At 32.6% G+C, this 18,587-nt stretch overlaps 1 long non-coding RNA gene across 1 annotated transcript; it reads right to left on the reverse strand.

Moving 5' to 3' along the window:
* Window positions 1–3,656: 3,656 nt before the first annotated feature.
* LOC127709683 (uncharacterized) lies at window positions 3,657–5,212 on the reverse strand. Its single transcript, XR_007985707.1, has 2 exons — window positions 4,876–5,212; window positions 3,657–4,435 (listed from the first exon to the last, which is right to left on the reverse strand). It is a non-coding gene; the product is annotated as an uncharacterized LOC127709683 (long non-coding RNA).
* Between the last annotated feature and the right edge of the window lie 13,375 nt (window positions 5,213–18,587).

Below are 18,587 nucleotides of genomic sequence, written 5' to 3' on the forward strand. Positions count from 1 at the left end.
ATCCACCTAGAAATTTACAGTGAGGGTTGGGTGAGGACCAAACTTTACAACAAAAGAGACGATTTCAATTTGCAATAGTGAACTTTCTATTTCTGTTTACCAATATTAAAGCAGCGCCAGCATACGTAGTAAATACCTGTCAGTTTATATGTTATTCCAGGGCTTTCGTTTCCTATCATGATTTTGTTTTCAAAGAGTAATACTGCTAACAAGAAAGCTATTGTATTAGGAGTTCCAAATGGTAAATTCGAAGTCATATCTTAGAAAATTTTAATAGAAAATGAAAGGATTAGAGTCAATGTACATGGGACAAAATCCCACATAATACATAGAAAACATAGAAAATTATCAATGAACAGGGCTTTTATTCCTAATCTTCATCTTGACAGTTGATGTAGGGTCTTCAACAATGAACGAATCATTCATACCCTACAACAAGGTCAAGACGGCCCCTAGCGTCGACTTAAGCTGTACTATTGATAAAAATAAACCACAGTTCACCTTCTTGCTCCCCCACCGTGCTGGAGCTAAGTTTTCTATGTAATGTTTTTGTTTTATTTTGTTTGTCCTTTCGTCGTTAAATATAGGGGAAATATGATTTTAAGATCTTCAAGTGCCCCTTTGGTGTATTCTTTCTCTTGTTTTTTTTATCTGTGAGGAGGCATCTCAAAGATATTACACAACTTAGTTTTTTTTTACACCTTTTGTAGAAAACAAAAAGAATTACCCATCAAAATCCAAAAAGAATTTTTAATCTTTCTTAAACACAAAATACGGTTAACTTTTATTTTAATTTATGTTTAAACTTTTCCAACTGCACAGGTGTGTCTGTATTCAAGAGTCTTTTTCAAGCTTGATTTTTGTTTTAAAGTTTAACAGATGTGGTTTGCAACATACACTTGGCATTCGCATGGGAACCAACTGTTATATACCCTAACACCGACATGTTCCTTGATTTATATGAACCAGGCTTCATAGTTCAACCAGTTATATTATATCCATCCATGCATCTCACAAACTTATAAAGTAACAAAACCGAATCTGTAGAAAAGCAATTTATGGCTGGCCAGGATTCTGTCAGTTATTTTGTTTTGATCAGTCATTGTTTTGCTTTGAATATCGAGCATACAATTTTAATTAATATTTAAAAAAATTGTAAGATGGAAATCATGATTCTAGTCATAAATACAACACAAATTGAATTCTATGTAAATGTAAGAAAAATCATATTTGACAAATACAATCAAATAATAATTTTATAAGACTGTCAAAATGTAATTTTTCATGTTCATGAATATCTATGTCATCTTATTTGTATCTTTCATAATGAAATGATTAGGATATAGAAAAAATGCAACCCAAATTTCCCACGTACGACAGAAAAGCTTTTGTCGGCTTTTGAAGGGTCGGGTGTTATGCCAGACCCTATCAACCAGTATAGATAGTTCAATGCTCACTACGCTTTACAGAAACCTTGAAACAAATCTGGTTTCCTTGTCTAACATGCTCTCCTTTTCCAGTTGCAGTCGAAATTTGTGCTCATATACTAGTTGACATACTGCAGAACCTATACTATTGAATGTGGTTCATTTTTTTGTTGTCTTAAATATGAATGAAAAATGTGTCCCTTGATGTACGGAAACACAAATAAAAAAATCGACTGAAGGCCGCAAACATTTTTTGCGACGTCGGTTTGTCATAACCGTCTATTTCCTATCTGCGTGTCACTGATGAATGATTTTCATTCTATGGTTCACCACAGAATGAAAATCAAGGGTGGGGGAGAAAGTTCATCAAGTCAGAGATTGTGTGTTGCGTTGTCAAATTGTTCCTTGCGCATAAATTGTTAATTATATGCCTTACAAGTTTTTGTCATATATAGCTAATTTGGAAAAGGGGTAGGAGGATGGGGGTCTCACATATATTTTGTAGTTAGTCCTATTAGTGGACACCACACTTGTAGGAACCTATTAAACAGGGAGAAGTAAACACCTAGTGTGGCTTCCCAGATTGCAGGGATATTAAAGTGAGGGATCCACATATAATATTGCTTTTCATGTGATAAAGTATTCATGATATCATTTTATTGTTTTAAAGAGCTTTCTAACAATTTTAGATTTGATTTAAATTGTCTTATGGAAAACCACATGGTAAAAAAGATAAAGAAATTAATAATAATAAAAAAAAACATATTTAGTCACAGAATTTCAAAGTAATTTCAACCAAATTTAGTCTATCTAGCATATTTGTTGTGTATAATGTTATCAAATTAACTCCCCTCTTTTCCAATACAATTATGTAAAAAATGAAAACAACACGTTGTAAATTTAATGCGTCCGAAGCGCTTATCTGGATTTACCTTCATCAGGAACGCTCAAAGCCGAATATTTAGAAGCCAAGGATGTATAAATTATATATATCCAGTTTTACTCTTCTCATACTTTAAATGAGTTTTAAGATAATGATACTCCTATCCCAGCTGTTGATCTAACATGTTGTCTGTTATTTATGTGTTCCCATTATTTTCCCGCCAAATCAGCACACGTGACATCGTTGTCAACAAAAGGAACATGTGGGCAGGGAATTCATTTGTTTTCTGGATTACTGCTTTTATTAATTTAGATAGGATATAAACATTTTAGTTAAGGTACAGTCAAACATTTGCATTTATAGAATAACAGTAGTTTGCAAACAATTCACTTTTCAAATTGAAGAAACTGGGTCATGATCGTTCATTAGTTGTTACCTTGTTCAACCACTCGAGACCATATAAATAATGTAATCAACTGTCAGTGTAAATCCCTTAAGGAAATGTTCACACCAATTAACAATAATTATATTTCATAATTGCCACTGGCATGTTAATTGGATTAGGGATATCTGAAATCTAACTTCAATCTATTGAATTTTCAAGTGTGGCGGACAATAAAATAATCGTGGCTTTTGGAATTTTTAACGTTGCGCACCGTCACGCTTAAATAGGACATGGTGATCCCTGAATTATTGAGGACCATAGAAAGATCATTTATAACTGGGAAACTAATAAATAACTAAAAGCTGTCAATTGTATTGACAAGTCAAAATTAAAATCTCAATAATTTGATATCATCTTGTTGAGACATTTCTGCCATGTTTGATTTAATTATTTTTCATTATCTTTTCCCCGAGGGTACCATCAGCCCAGTAGTCAGCACTTCTGTTTTGACATCAATTATCATTGATATATGGTCAAAAAAATAAATTAACTGTTAATAAAACTTAGAATTTTTCGAAATATTAAGGATTGTCTACCCCAGGAATAGATAACCTTGGCTGTATTTGGAAAAACATTTCGGAATTTTTGGTCCTCCATGCTCTTTAAATTTGTGCTTTATCTGGCCTTTTTAACTTTTTTTATTCGAGCGTCACTGATGATTCGTTCGAAACGCGCGTCTGGCGTACACACTTTTAATCGTGGTATATATGATGAGTTCATCTAATAAAAAAGATAACTAAATTAATAGTTAGTTTTCACTGTTGCCTATAACAAATAGTCACTCACCATAAATTATGTTATATAAACTTAACTTGATACATGTGATAATAGATGATGCTTCTGTCTCTTAAATCTACAGGATGTAACTGTATGCAGACTTTAAGAAGTTGTCTCTTATAGAAAACAAGAGTGCACACGCTGAAATGTCTCGCCTTCTTTACTAATCATTGATATTATGTTGATAGTCCTAAATATAAAGCTTTATTACAACTGTCACATAAACTTAACATAAACCAAGTAACCTTAACATTGACCAATGAACCATGAAAATGAGGTCAAGGTCAGATGAACCATGCTAGGCAGGCATGTACAGCTAACAATTCTTCCATACAACAAATATAGTTGACCTATTGCTTATAGTTTAAGAAAAACAGACCAAAACACAAAAACTTAACACTGAGCAATGAACCTTGAAAATGAGGTCAAGGTTAAATAAAACCTGTGTGACTGCCAAATAGATCATAAAATATTTCCATACACCAAATATAGTTGAACTATTGCATATAGTATTAGAAAAAAGACCAAAACTCAAAAAACTTAACTTTGACCACTGAACCATGAAAATGAGGTCAAGGTCAGATGACACCTGCCCGCTAGACATGTACACCTTACAATCATTCCATACACCAAATATAGTAGAACTATGGCATACAGTATAAGAAATACAGACCAAAACACAAAAACTTAACTATAACCACTGAACCATGAAAATGAGGCCAAGGTCAGATGACACCTGCCAGTTGGACATGTACACCTTACAGTCCTTCCATACACCGAATATACTAGACCTATTGCTTATAGTATCTGAGATATGGACTTGACCACCAAAACTTAACCTTGTTCACTGATCCATGAAATGAGGTCGAGGTCAAGTGAAAACTGTCTGACGGGCATGAGGACCTTGCAAGGTACGCACATACCAAATATAGTTGAACTATTGCACATAGTATTAGAAAAAAAGACCAAAACTCGAAAACTTAACTTTGACCACTGAACCATGAAAATGAGGTCAAGGTCAAATGACACCTGCCCGCTAGACATGTAGACCTTACAATCATTCCATACACCAAATATAGTAGACCTATGGCATACAGTATAAGAAAAACAGACCAAAACACAAAAACTTAACTATAACCACTGAACCATGAAAATGAGGTCAAGGTCAGATGACACCTGCCAGTTGGACATGTACACCTTACAGTCCTTCCATACACCGAATATACTAGACCTATTGCTTATAGTATCTGAGATATGGACTTGACCACCAAAACTTAACCTTGTTCACTGATCCATGAAATGAGGTCGAGGTCAAGTGAAAACTGTCTGACGGGCATGGGGACCTTGCAAGGTACGCACATACCAAATATAGTTATCTTATTACTTATAATAAGAGAGAATCTAACATTACAAAAAATCTTAACTTTTTTTTCAAGTAGTCACTGAACCATGAAAATGAGGTCAAGGACATTGGACATGTGACTGACGGAAACTTCGTAACATGAGGCATCCATATACAAAGTATGAAGCATCCAGACCTTCCACCTTCTAAAATATAAAGCTTTTAAGAAGTTAGCTAACGCCGCCGCCGCCGCCGCCGTAGCCGCCGCCGCCGCCGCCGCCGGATCGCTATCCCTATGTCGAGCTTTCTGCGACAAAAGTCGCAGGCTCGACAAAAATCAATTCGTCATAACCCCCATTTTCAAAAACAGGAAGTGTATAGGGATTGGAAGTATCCGTCCGTCCGTCTTTTCTTTTGTGAAATGCTCCTCAACAGCGTGACATATTTTTGGTGAAAAACAATAACGATACAACTTTTACTGGACCATATGCGTATTTCGACAAATAATATCTCCTCAGTGACGGTCGAGACAAACTATTTGAAAATCTAGAGACTGACTCTAAGGTTGAAGAGCTAATAAGACCGCAAAGAATAAAAAAAAATCAAATCCCTACAAGGAATCCGAGCTATGTACAAATCTGTGAGGGAGGTTCATTGCTTAATTTCAAAAAAACTTCCAACATTAAATTAAAGCAAATTTCAATACAAAATCTCCGAATTTTTAATATTCAAGTATTGAATACTGAGATAATGATACCCTTGCGGACTTACAGTCTATCAGAAGAGTTATACTGGTTTTGACATAACTGTTACCAATAGTACTGCCTATAAGATCAAATAGGACAAAAAGTATAACAAAACTACCAAACTCTAAGGCAACTTCAAAAATGGGAAGTCCATAAAAACTGACAAAATCAAACGATATCAATCACAGAACAATTGAAAAACAACTGCCATATTCCTTACTTGATACAGGCATTTTCGAAGAAAATGGTAGGTTAAAACCAGGAAAGGAAAAGATAGATCATGAGGAAGGTACTTTCATTAATTTAAAATGATTTTCAAATTTTCACAGATTTTACTTACATTAATATAAAAATAAGATGTGATATGATTGCCAATGAGACAACTCTCCACAAGAGTAAGTTCTTTTGAATTTAATTTTTCATATACCTGATTTTTGTGTTTACTTTGGCATAACAAGGACTTTTTGACTTGTCCAATACGCACACTACATTATTAGGTCAGCAAACCATATACACTTGATATGATCCCTTAGAAAGAAGTTTTAATGTATGTATCTTTTAAATGTCATCACAAAGTCTTTATATGATGCTGGGGATGTTTTGTCATCATGTAGTTTTTAATGCTGACCATGACATGCGAGCAAGCTGACCTGCATTTTGTGTGGGAAAGGAGATGTAAGCTAAATATCAACGTGATAGCAAACGAACAACACAAGAAATCAAAAGACATGTAGAGGTTAACAGATGGTCTTCGACAATAAAGAAGCTGTAAATAATCTTTGTCTAGACAAGTAGTGAATAAAGATAACACAGATTCTAATGAAATCTGTATACTTATGTCTTTTTCTATATTGTCTAAACTTTATCATCAAATCCACAATTTATATGCCCCTTTTGGAATTGCTACATTCCACAAATATTCGTTTAATACAATATGATCAATAAAATAAACATAAACAACATCAAAAACGTCGATTCAATGTTATTTTATTAAATTTTGAATCGTGCAAGTAACGAATTAACCTTCAGTATGAGCGTTTTCGTACTCAAATATATGACGTTATATTGTGCTATGATGTCAATGCACAAAAATCATTCATGAAGCTCCGCGGCATTTTATAGTATCTAAATTTTCACATTTTTACAGGCTCTAATGTACTATTTCTTTTTATGATGCATTCGAATAGAAATAACAGTAGTGTAGTTGAAGAGTTGCCGCCGTCAATTGGGATTTGACTGTCGCAAAAAGCCGTTTTAATGTCTCCGCTGCTCGTCGGAAGTAAAAATGCATTTGTGACCGCCAAATCATCGCCAATTGACCGCGGCAACTCACCAACTACAGTATTGTTATTCCTTAATTATCCAGGATCTTCCATCAAAACCAAATTTTCTGAAAACAGTGAAAACAAAAAACACAAAACATTACTTAAAATACACCTGTGACGTAAATCTTTTGTTCAAAGGCTCCATTATTTTTTCAGAAACGGAGAGTTATTTTCCATTGTTCATCTTCATTCATCCAAACGTTTTGTCCTTTGGATATTTTCACCGGCACTTTTTAAAAAGTGTTCGATTTTGAAATAAAGGATAAAACTGATACAATTAAGTCTGCCTCATATATCGACTTACATCTAGAAATTGACAATGATAGTCGGTTGAGAACAAAACTTTACGACCAAAGAGATGATTTCAGCTTCCCAATCTTGAACTTTCCATTTCTATGCAACAACATTCCAGTAGCGCCTGCATATGGAGTATATATCTCCCAATTGATACGAAATTCCAAGGCTTGTGTTTCCTATCATGATTTCCTTGATAGAATGTTGCTTCTAACAAGAAAGCTATTAAACCAAGATTTTCAAGTGGTGAAGATGAAATCATCCCTTCAAACATTTAACGGACTGCATCACGAGTTCGCTGACCGTTATGGAATATCTGTTTCACCAATGACGAAGAATATGTTCCAATCGTCGTAACCACAATCCTGTCCTCCTATCCCCGAATGTGACCTACCGAATGTGACTTATCACCGGGATTGTACTAAAATGAGCAACACGATGGTGCCACATTTGAAGCAGGATTTTCATACCATTCAAGAGCACTTGATATCTACCCCGATGTTTGGTGGGGTTTGTGTTGCTCAGCTTTTAGTTTGCTATGTAGTGTTTTGTGTACTAGTGATGATTTGTTTGTCTTTTTCTCATTTTGCAATGGTGTTATCATTAATTTTCAACTTATGAGTTTGAATGTCCTTTTGGTATCTGTCGCCTCTCTTCTTTTTCATCCATGGACATTAATCTAAAGGGCGTAACGCGATATTGAATGAAGATGAAAACTTACTAAACATGGATTTTTTAGGTGGGATATTCCAGATGGAGTTATGACAACGTAGTAATACAAGTAACATCAAATATCTGATATTAACAAAGAGCTTTTGTCTGCAACTCGTAATTCCATCGTATACAATATAGCATCGCATTCACTAAAATTCAACAACAATATCCGCTGTTTGTTTCCTGCTGAATCATGTCACAGATAGTATCCGAGCGTGTAAAAAAGGAATATTAGCCATTGCGTGTCATTCCTCTTCTGTGCATCTACAATATAATAAACTAGAACACACCCGCGAAATCGCGGGCATTTAGAGCGTGGTTGAAAGTATGTAAACTGTTGTAGGATGAAGTTTTGTAAAAGATTTTAGTGACTGGAGAATTCTCTGTTCAACTGTCTTTCAGTTTTTTTAATAAGGGTTCAGAAGGAGCGAAAAAGTCTGTTTTTAGTATTTTTCTAGCAGCTCTCATTTGTTATTTTAAGATTCTATTTAAACCCTCACTGCTACGACTACTCAACACTATACAACAATAATCAATAAGTGATAAGATGTAAACATTATAAAATAAATTTCCGGCAGTCTTAACTTCCACTGTAATGTGGCATTGCTTTTTGCTTCCTTCCAATAATCATATATTTTGTTTTATATGTATTTATAAACATATTTTTAGCATTGCACCAATCTTCAACGCAATGCAAATCTTCTTATACCTTTGACTGCAGAGTTTGATAACAATTTGTGGAAAGATGTAAAGTTGAATCATTAGCATATAACATGTATAAGTCAGTGCAATAATTTTTCATATAGATAGGGAGGACATGTATATATAATATAAACAGAAGAGGTCCTAATATAGAGCCTTGGGGAAAACCATACTTGATATGAAGTTTTTCAGAATGAGCATTCCCAATTTGTATTTGTTGAGTTCTTTCATTCAAATAGGATTTGAAAATAGAAACAGCAGCATTTATAAAATCAATAAATTTCTAGTTTTTAACTGAGAATGTCATGATCTACTACACCAAAGGCTTTCTTAAAAAAGGACTGTTTAGTTGATGTTACCTTCATTCATGTCCTGTACACATTTATTTATGATATTTATAAGGGAAGTTTGACATGAGTGTTTATGTCTAAACCCAGACTGTGCTGGGTGCAAAAGATAGTCAAACAAATGTTTTGAAACATGCTTTTCTAAAAGATTTAATAAAACAAGAAGTACAGAAATTATTCTACAATTTGTTGCCATGAATGTTTCCACGGCTTTAAAAACAGGGGTTACTCTTGCATTCTTTAGAACAGTGGGCAAAATACTTGTATCTATTATTCTGCGAAGAATATAAGTTAAAGATGAAACTATGAAAAGAGCACTTAATTTTAAAATTTTCGGTCCTTTGTTATCAGAGATCCAGAGGATTTATTAATGTCAAGTTTGATAATTTCATTAAATAGATTATTACTGTTTCTGGCCGAATTCAGAATTTTACTTGTTTCAAATCAGTAAATTTCTGTTGTACAAATTGAGTCAATATTGCATAATCATGATTATTGCTCACAGATCTATCTGTTCTTAGGTTTTCAACACATGATTTAAAAAATTTATCAAAAACATTACAATTTTCACTGACATTTTTAATTCTTACACCATCTTCGTTTAGAAGCTCATATGATTTTTCTTGTCAGTATGGGTTTAGACTGTGAATATATTTCCACAAATCTTTTGATGCTTTTAAATTTTTTACCATCTTTGAAGAGATTCATCAATTATGTGCTTAGTCCTGTTTCGCCAAAATTTGAACTCGGACCACATTCCTAGTTTATGGTATTTCTCTCTCATGTTCTGGCATATATAATTTCATTTGTTAACCATTCAGGTTTTCTGTCTTTTAAATCTTTTAGTAACAAGGTGTATGTTTATCTAGAACTCCGTTAAATATGCCATACTACATCTGAATACATGTATTTGGATGACATTCATGTTCAATTTTATCAAAAGATGGGATAGCTAAATCCCTTAAAAATTTGTCTCATTAGATATTTTAAGTTTCTGTAAGAAATGGCGGTATGGATATCTTTTTTGATGTGAGTGGCATATTTTCTTTCTTTCTTCAACTTACTGGATAATGATCGCTGATTGAGAATTTAGCAACATGTGATTCTAGTATCAAATCTTTATTGGTGACAAAAACATGATCAATTATGGTGCTAGGATCTGGTGTTACTCTTGTTGCTTCTTGAATTATCTGGTTGAGATTACAGGTTTCTAATAAACTTAGCCATTTTTGTGGTTGTTAATTTGATTTAAAAAATCTATATTAAAATCACCAACTTAGATAACATCTGAATTATGATTGATGGATGTTGTCAATTCTTTTTCAAATTCATCAATCCAGTTAATTGATGAACTATGAGATGTGTATACTGAACATAATATAAATGATGTTTTATGAACTGGTTTAATTTCAAACCACATCGTTTCAATGTCACTTATTTCGAATTCAACTTTTCTATCAAATGTCACTTTTCTGAAGAAATAAGCAAACAAAGCCACCTGTACCACGCGATGTTTCTGTTTAAAATAAATCCAGGAATTTGTATAAAATTATCCTGGGTGTTCCTGTCCAAAAATATTCCACAACTAGATTGGTCGACTATATCCCCCTACGGAACTGTCATATTCCTGCCTTGTGGAAAAAATGGCGGGTTTAACATTTCTAAAAGTTAGCTTAACCTCCTATATGTATGACAGTTGTTTATAGTTCCATTATTATTTTCAAATGTTTTTTTTTAGTTATGCATTTTAAGATCCACTTATAAAGTCGTGGACTTTTTGTAAAAATCCAAGGAGGAGTTAGTGAACAACATTTGTCCCACTTTTTTTTATACATTTCATAAATAAAATAATTAATATGCCTAAATTTTTCACTAAAAAAGGGAGAAAGAAAGTAAAACAAAATACAACTAAGAAATACACTTCAAGTTTAAACATTTGAAATAGCAAGAAGCTTTTCTTATTTTATTCAAACACACCTACTCTGTTGTTATAACACATTAGAAAGGTATTTCACTTGCCCCATATATTTCCTGTTTTGGTACTGTGAATGTGTAATGTTATTATATCAAAATGTAGCCTAAATATATAAAACAAATAATGGATCTGACGCCAGACTGATGTATCAAATATTTTTGCTTTATACGTATTCAGGGCAAAACAGTCAACTCAAACACGCTTGAACGTAAAAAGGTGTACCCGATTTTCTCTTTTGATAAGATGAATACTCATTTTGGTTATTTTACCCCAAAAACTACAAGAAATGTAATTTACTGTTTGAAAAAGACCAATCAGTATAATTCGACAATTAGAGGAAAACAGTTGGAATATCACAAATCATCACTAAAAGAATTCCAAAACTGATGAGAGCACTTTGTGTTTCTAGCTCAGCTTCCGAATTAAAAATTATAGAGAACGAACTAACGAATAATGAATTTATATTTTTTTCTAAACAAAGTTTTACGAGGGAAGTCCTATTTGCAGGGTCACCACATCAAAAAATATATGCGTTTATTTTTAAATATAATTTACCTCGTTAATATAGTTACAAATGTTAAATTAAATTCATTTTTTGTGTATTTTGACATTTTGATACGGCCCCTCTATCTTTTTAGTCAGTGTAGGTATCGGTGTCGGTATAAGTGTCCGTGTAGATGACTTTTCGAAAATGTCTATTAGCAGGGCCTCTAGGGCACACCGTGCCAGGTGTGGCTGTCAATTCAAATGGATTATAAGACAGGAGGTCGAGTTTAATACACAAAGTTAAAATACATATTAAAGGTGGTGGCAAATACAAATATACCGCCGTTGAATATAAAATTAAAACGTATTATATTATGTTTAGGGTTAGGTCCGTTGTTTAGCGAATCATTATTGTGAACATGTATATCGTCCCTCGTCAATTATTAATTGGAATGAGTGTCGTAACATCATCTATGACTCACTCCGTACTTACTGCTCTAAATGGATAAAACAAGAAAAAGCTGACAAGAAATCATTAGATTCTTTTTTAATTCGGTAATGAACATAGTTGATATACGTATTCAACATTTTTAAGATCATTTTACTCCTAACAACAACCATAATAGCCCAATTTCTCGTATCAAACATAAGCTAAAAGAACTTGCCAAGGAATATGTTTTTGTCCCGGCTGATACGGCTGCTAACAATATCATTATTGTTTGACGTAAATTTTACATTGAGGTTCTACAAAAGGAATTCACCAATTCACCAACATTCCAACTGACTCCATTTTCGGAAAATGACATCTGTAACAAACATAAACTTTTAACTACCTCTTTACAAGCAGAACCAAATACAATGAAAGTTCCAACTATGCACTGGCTTCCGAAGCTGCAGAAAACTCCTTACAAATATAGATTCATTTCGTCTTCAAGCCATTGTTCCACTACTAAACTTACTGGTACATTTGGTACAATCAAAAATCTGGTAATAAATTGTTCAAATAATTTGAAAATAGTGGTATTAATTACTTTTGGAGTGTCAAAAACTCGTTGGAAGTACTTGATAAATTGCATGCTTATATTGGTGATTTCGAATCTGTTCAAAATTTAGATTTTTTTTACCCTATATACCACTTTGTCTCATAATATTGTTAAGAAAAAAATTTACACACCTAATTAAATAGGCATTTAAAAGTTCGGAATGCGAATATATATGTTCAAACTGTTTTAGGTCATATTTAAGTAACAACAAACAAAAGAACTATGTCAATTGGACCTTCTTTGATACTATAACTGCCCTTGAATTTTTACTAGATAACATTTTTGTTCGCTATGGAGATTCCGTATATCGTCAGGTTATCGGAATTCCAATGGGGACTAACTGTGCACCACTTATTGCGGACCTGTTTCTGTATTGTTATGAGTTACAATTTGTGATTAAAATCAGCAAAGACCCATCGAAACAACATCTGATTCAAAAATTTAATAACACTTTTAGATATTTAGATGATATATTGGCTCTCAATAATGATGACTTCAGTATGTACACTAAAGAGATTTATCCTGCCGAACTGACTTTAAATAAAGCTAATACTAACAATGAACACTGCCCTTTCCTGGATCTTGATATCTATATCTTTAACGGGAAGCTTAAAAACAAAAATTAATGATAAAAGAGATGATTTTTCATTTCATATTGTTAAATATCCATTTTTAGATGGTGACGTTTCCTTGTCAGCATCTTATGGTGTTTATATATCTCAACTTGTTCGATTCGCTCGTGTATGTAACAACATATTTGATTTCAACGAAAGAAATCTCTGTATTACTGAAAAATTATTACACCAGGGTTTTCGATATCACAAACTAGTCAAAACATTTACTAAATTTTATCATCGGTACAAGGACATTATTCGTAAATATAAATCACCATGCAGACATCTTATATGTTCAGGTATTTCACATCCAATATTTTATGGTGATATTCTTTACAAAGCACAAAAATGTCGGCATTCGCCTCAATAGCTAACCAAACCTTTTAACGGACGTATTCGGAAAGGATATAGTTTCGATACTGTTGTCAAGTCATTAAAATTGCACATTTTGGTACTAATATTGATTCACTCATAGGGTCTTTGCATCGGAAATAAACATATTTATTCTAAAACCAGTTGTTGGCATGATACGGGTTATGTTCTTCTTATATATTTTATGATGGTATGATACTAAACCACTAACGGGTGGGATTGTACTTGATTTTCATATGATGAAGACATAATCTTTCAATCAGTTTAATTTAAAAAATTAAAACTGCAGAGTACTTTTCTGATGATCTAGAAAATTAAATGAAAAAAAAATCAGAAATTCAGAATCTAGTCTATGTTGGCAATTATCTTTTTTAATAAATAAGTCATGTTATCGATTATAATTCATGATTTGTAGTATTTTCCCTTTCTAACTAGAAACAATTTTAAAATATTGTCCAATCAGAGTATGATTATGTTGTTGACATTCTATTTGATGAACCAATCAGATTAGATATTTTCGGAAAACTATCCTAGACTCATTATTATAAATTCCAAGTCACCTTTATGTCAGTAATTTTCAAAATACTTAACAAAGTCAAATAAAACATGATTAAGAAATATATATTAATAAATGAATGGCAGTCAGCAGGATTTAAGAACATCCGTTGTTTGACCTGCTAGTCAAATGCGTTTTGTTAAAATATACTTTTTCACTTCTTTGGTCTTTTGAAAAATGTTTTTTGTGCTGTATTTAGACCCCTCTTCCAAGAAATTTGTTTTGCATGCAAACGTATAAAAATTGATGTTTTTATCCAACGCAATCATAGGTTTGAACGTTGTTTTCAATTTAGACTTGTTAATAAATGAATACATATATATATGGTTGTGAATGAGCTTTCTCAACGTTCAGCACAACCTTATTTATGAAAAGGGTTTCTGTGGATAAATGTATCATGTTCCATAGCAATTCAATATTGATCCCAAATTAAACACAGGAGTCTTGCCAAAATTAATTTATTTCCGTGTTTTCATGGGATAGAGATAATATTTTATTCTAAAATAACATTCCGGAGCCACTGTGATTTAAGATGTCACGGCTGCTTACTCTATGTAACTATTTAAAAGAATACCGAAAAGCTGAAACCTAAGTATTTTTATGTCTATAAATATAGCAGTAAAGATATTTCCGAAGCAAGTACAAAAATTTAGAAAAGTGGTTGACTTTTTAGTGCAAGTAATATATCATATATATTAACGTCGAAATTTGCGCATTTTCTAATTTTGAGCTTTTACTACTTATCTGTAAATCAAAGATAGATGTCACTGTGGATTTATTATAGGGCTCTGTGATGGAAATATATATACAGATCAGAAAACATTAGATGGGGCACGACAAATGCGTAAACTCAGTGAAGAAAACACTGTCAAACGTACTATCACTAATAAAACAATTACTATCCCCACTGATCAGTGTCCGCACATATTCTCTATAAAAAATGTTAAGCTGATGATGTGAGTTTAAGATGGTGTTTTTTTAAAAAGCATGTATTTTTTTTCTTGTAGGAAGGATTAAATTATACTTTGTAAAAAATAACCTCTGATTGAAACAAAAATTTCACTAAACCTTGCATTATCAAGATTTATTGATAGACATAATATGTGTTGTTACGTTTGGAGGAGATGTATAGTGTCAAAGGGTTATGTGAGGGTAAATTGATATGCTATCAATTGATATCATATTTATCTGGGACAGCTATAAAATAAATAAATGTCATTTAAACGTTTAACTTTACACTTGGTCAGGTGTACACATGTCCTAATTCACTCTTTAGTAGGCCAACATTTCAGAAATATGTGCAGGAAAACAATTGTTGTCATAACCACAGCATAGGGGATTTGTTCAATTACAAGGTACGTATGCACTACACATTTTTTTTGTTGAATTATTGAATATATATACGTGCGTAATTTTAAAGAACGGCAAATTAATTACACTAAACCAAGACTTTAATTGTAAAGCTCAAAACCTTATTACTGCATCGCATCCAATGGATGCCAGGAGTTTGACAATGTAGAGTTTTCACCAGATCTTTTTAGGAGACCCTCCATTGAAAGACATTTAATGATTGATTGTTGGTTTTTTAACGTCCAGTGGCAAATATTGACAAATGTGTGAGGCATCGTTTTACCTGACTTTATAATATCGATTTTTGTGGGCCGAGTCAGTCAACGAAATGGTTCTTTCTAGTGGCTACCTTGTTTTGCTTTTCAATGTTGATATTCTTTTCTTTTCAATAAATGAGGATGATGTGCCCATCTACATGTACAGTTAAGGATCGCATTAATACGGATCCAAATTAGGTATTTACTAACTATCTGTGATATTTTTAAGCTTGTTTTGACAAAGATGGAAAGAACTGACTCTAATAGTAAAATACTGTTATAATATTCCGCGTTTAATAATTTTAAACAAATAAGACTCATATTTTAATTATTTGGGTCTAAATCGTAGCTTATGCCCCTTTATCGCGGTTCACGTCAATATATATACACATGTTATTATTATCATTCTTTATTCTTAATGTATCTAATTCCTGAACCCTTATCCTAAATTTCTATTAGACTTTATATTCTCCGTCACAAACAAAAATATATATCAAAATGAAAGAAACAAAAATAGTACTGATCACGTAGTATTTTTTCACTTATACAACATGTACAACATATACAAATCTATACAGGTACTCAGCGTATGCACCCTTCTTGCTTCTGTTATTTTGTTTGAATGGATTTTAATATTATTCCACCATGAGGCAGAAAACCAACGCCACAAACTAAATAATAAAGATATTTAATTAATAAGTATCTAAACCATAAGTCCAATTATATATAGCCACCAGCGTAGAGAAGCTCTTAAAAAAATTAACAGTTGCCATCATATATCTGCCATCAAAACCAAACTCTGAAATCAGTAAACAAAACTTTCATTACTAACGTAAGTAAACCACTGAAGAGATTTTATCTATGTTTAGGTCATGGCCTCCAGTAAACCTATACCATGCCGACCTTGTCAACAAGGAAAAGTCAACACTAAATCTAGCATCTGGTGTTACAACTGTGCTGAAGGATTGTGCTCAAACTGTTCCAGTCATCATAGAAAATCCAAATCAACTTGTGATCACAAAACCATTGATATTCAAACCTACAAACCTCAAATTGACCATATCAAAACAGAATGTGACACACACGGTCAGCAGTTCAACTTGTACTGCCCAAGCCATTTAATGCCTTGCTGTGATGAATGTATTTCAACTCATCATTTAAAATGTATTGGAATAAAAAGTTTAGCGAGTGTAGTGGAGAAAACGGATATTGAAAAAGCAAGAGAGCATGTTGACAGTGATATAAACTCCACCTTACTTTTCTTGAATAAAATGGATAACAAAACATCAAGAAATATACGAAAAGGGGAACAACAATGCAAAAGCATTAAGGAATTAATCAGTAAATATCGACAGGAAATAAATCAGCATGTCGACCACCTAGAGAGAACTTTATTAAATGAAGCAGATACTGTATGGGGCCAAGAGAAATTAAAATTATCAGGTTCAATTTATCATATTGAAGAAAAGCAAAAAAACCTAAAGGAAATACTGGATGATATGCACAAAGTTACAAAACATACTTCAAAATTTCAATCATCTTTAGGGTTACATCAGATTGAACACAAAATACACCAATTTCAAAAATATGTAGAAGATATGGAAAACAATAAGGTTGGCATAATGTTAAATCAAAATGATGAACAAGAAAAGATAGTTAGCCATTTACAATTATGCAAATCCTTTGGAGACGTAAAGGTTGTTAAAACTGAGATATCTATGAACAGAGAATTAAGTTTGATCAGGGATGCACAAGTAGAATTACGAAACAAACTTAACATAAATAACATTGCAATTAATATTGAGACAAAGATAAGGATAAATATAAGGAACTATACCGGTGACATGGTTTGCATGATGGATGGACGAGTTATAGTAGTTGAATGGAATTATAAAGTTAACCTACTTACTTCTGATGGCAAAGTTCAGAAACAGTTACCTATATCTTGTGGAGGCTCGAGTGTTACACAGATCAATCTATAGTGACTATCATGGTGAAGCTGTATACTGTATTGGTGTGTCGGGTACACCGATATGGGAATATAAACATTTATCAATACATCGACCATTTGGACTTTGTACAGATATTTACGGTAACGTTTTTGTAACAGACTGTTACTCTCATAGAATAAAAGTCATATCAAAAGATGGACGTGATAGTAAAATTCTACTAGGTGAAGAGGATGGACTGTATCATCCAAAGTGTATTTGCTTAAAAGATAATGAATCTTACGGGTTTATTTGTGACGACATTGGCAGACACTTCACAAAATTCAATTTAGTTTATGAATAAATAAAATATTCTATTGATATTACCTATTATGTTGGTTTGTAATTAAAAAAGAGTACAATTGCCCAAATGTCTCTCTTGTTATGCTGCTTATTTAAGTCTCCAATATTAGATCATGTTAAACTACAGTTAAAACAGAAAAAAAGTAAAATAACAAAAAAATTCGTAAGGGTTTCGCGGAACCCAGTGTCTCGCCTACTTTTGCTGTTAATCGCAGGCTCAACAAAAATGAGGAAAAAAATTAATAAAAATATTCCTCTCTATACTATCTTTTGATTGTAAGTAGCTTCTGTCCAAGTTTGGTAAAAATCGAGGATAATTTATGAATCTAATAAATGTTTTAAAAACTTAAACTGCAGACTGTATGTAATGTTAACTGGAAGAAAAACTAAGTCCATTTATAAGTAAAATACGGAAAAAAAGGAACAAAATTTTATCAAAATTTCCTTCTAGATACTAGCTTTTGATCATAAACAAGCTTCTGTCCAAGTGTGGTACAAATCCAGGATAGTTTAAGAAAGTAGTTAAAATTTTAACAACTTTAACCACAGAGTGAATGTAATGTTAACTGGCAGAAAAACTAAGTCCAATTCTAAGTAAAATACGGAAAAAATGGATTTTTTTTTTTACAAAATTTACTTCT

The sequence above is a fragment of the Mytilus californianus genome, unplaced genomic scaffold, assembly GCF_021869535.1.
Source record: "Mytilus californianus isolate M0D057914Y unplaced genomic scaffold, xbMytCali1.0.p SCAF_7, whole genome shotgun sequence".
Taxonomy (NCBI): Eukaryota; Metazoa; Mollusca; class Bivalvia; order Mytilida; family Mytilidae; genus Mytilus; species Mytilus californianus.